The sequence below is a fragment of the Pteropus medius genome, unplaced genomic scaffold (assembly GCF_902729225.1).
Source record: "Pteropus medius unplaced genomic scaffold, Ma_sr-lr_union100, whole genome shotgun sequence".
Taxonomy (NCBI): domain Eukaryota; kingdom Metazoa; phylum Chordata; class Mammalia; order Chiroptera; family Pteropodidae; genus Pteropus; species Pteropus medius.
In genome coordinates, this window is record NW_024340692.1 from 8,329,275 (window position 1) to 8,331,635 (window position 2,361).

The 2,361-nt window shown below is 33.2% G+C and overlaps 1 pseudogene; it reads right to left on the minus strand.

Moving 5' to 3' along the window:
* Nucleotides 1-1,922: 1,922 nt before the first annotated feature.
* Nucleotides 1,923-2,041, minus strand: LOC120590656 (uncharacterized; annotated as a pseudogene).
* Nucleotides 2,042-2,361: the final 320 nt, after the last annotated feature.

Below are 2,361 nucleotides of genomic sequence, written 5' to 3' on the forward strand. Positions count from 1 at the left end.
AGTAAAATATGGGACAATATAGATTCTGAACAGACATTTTGAGATACCAGGATAAATTACTGAAATAGTCTATTATGCTCTATCTATTGAACACTTTTGGATATTGAACACTTTTGCCTTATATTTCACTTTGTTTTGCAGATTTAGCACTGCAAAAAGAAAGAGAATAAATCAAGTTAAATCCATGAAAGTGAAAATATTCCTCTACTATTTGAAGTGTCAGTATGAGACTTCATACATGATTTTGTTTAGAAGCAGAAAAATGACAGAATATCTCACCTATGCCTGTTTCCTTTGTTGCGGATTGTGCGTAGTTTCTATTTTCTCCAAATTTCTATGCTGACACCTTAAGGCTTACAGTACTCTGCTCTGAAGTTTATCATTATTGTAATGAATCTTAAAGCAGTGTATAGGACATTCTAAAGTGTGAGGAGCCTTTATGTGATAATGGAAAACAAATCAGTAATGCTAATACTCTTGCATTTGAAGAAGTCCATGATTACAAATGCATAAAAATCTGGCACTTAGTGTAAGAGTGAAATAAGGATGAAAGCTTTTTACTGTTGGTTGTCAAAACATTTTTTGAAATTCTCAAGCCTGGAAAATTAGCTTACTGTCATCACAGTAGCTTTTTTTTCCATGAGGGCCATTATTTTATTTTCTTACTACAATTCCTGTTGAGAAGTCAAGCTCTGCAACCTCTTATTTTACATAAAACAAACATGATTATAGATATGGTATGTCTCCATACGGCAGCAGTGACTAATGTCAGAAGTGGAAAATGAGATAACATGTTTCCCTGGACAATTACCCTGCCCTGTTTCAGAAAAAAAAATAAACGGTATCATTTATTTTTTTCTAATAATTTTATTTTTGCTATAGTCTCTTAGATAGATTAGTCTAAGAAATAACTGATTATTTATGAAAAAGCATGAGATTGATTTTCAGTACCTCATCTTGAAGTGGTTCTAAGAATTGGGAAAATCATGTCAAATTTATATTAAGGACCTTCTGTTCTCACTGAACATCAATGACTCTGCTTTAATTTTACTTAAAACCATCATAATAGATCCTTTAGGGGTTGAATTTACTAAGAATATTGGTCTAGAAAGAAAGGAAAAAAGTTTTAAATAGAAATATGAAAGGAGTAAAATATTAAAATCAAGTCAACTAATTATACAATTCTGGAAACTCTAGAGAAATACATTTTAAATAAGGTTTAAAATTTGAACTTTTTATAGGACACCTTTTCACAAATAAGAATACTTTCTAAATCACGGATTACAGATATCTTTGACAATAGCATTGTGTCACAATATTTTCTTAGAAGAAATTACTCCAGTGATGCTTTCAAAGAAGTGTTTTGGAGTGCTTGTATAATTAACAGATTGAGCTACCATTCTCTGTGTAGTAGAGGTCCTCAGTTACCTTTACCTTTTCTGAATTCAAAAGCTGCATGCGCAATGCCTAAAATTCACACAACAATAATGAAAACAGAGTAGCATTTTATTATTAGACATTTTATTCAGATATATATGCTGGTACTTTGCTTGAAACCAGTAAGCCATTGCTTCTTATGACAATGTTTTACATGGAGCATAGGTAGGTAGTAGACGTAGCTATTCCTTTAAGCTCCACTGCCATCTTCTTTACCACTTACTGTAGGTACCCTGGTCATATATAGATAGTTTGTTCTTTTAATCACCATTTCCTTGATCTTTGACTCCATGAACAAAAGTCAAGTACAGACCAAAATATATGATCTTATTATAGACCCTAGATTTATGTAGGCTCATTCAAACCTTTTGTTGTTGCTGTTGTTGTTGTTGTTGTTGTTGTTGTTTGGGCAAGGCAACCCTTGGATCACCTCACAGATCACAAGGACCTTGTCAGTTTACAGTCCCTTATTTTTTACTTTTTTACACCTATAGCACCTGGTCTTCCTAGGTGATCTCCCATCTAAGTACTAACCAGGCCTGATCCTGCTTAGCTTCCGAGATCAGATGGGATCGGGCTTGTTCAGAGTGGCATGGCCATAGACTCATCCAAACCTTATACTATAAATTATTCTGAGGCCAAGGTGATTAAGAGTGGTCTTTTAAATGATCGGTTAATTTCCAGTGAGGATAAAAAGGATAGGGTCCGCTAACCAACTTCTTTTGAACTTGTTCCTTAATGATAATGATACTGTTGAATAAGCTGAATGCCTTCCCTGATTCTCTAGGAAAATGAGGTATGTATTATTTTTTTACGAAGAAGATTTGGATTTATGTTCATGATCTGGAGTAGCTTTCTAATCAACCCTAGAAAGTCTACGTATCAATTATTTTAAAGAAAATAATTTTGATATTTATTGGAATT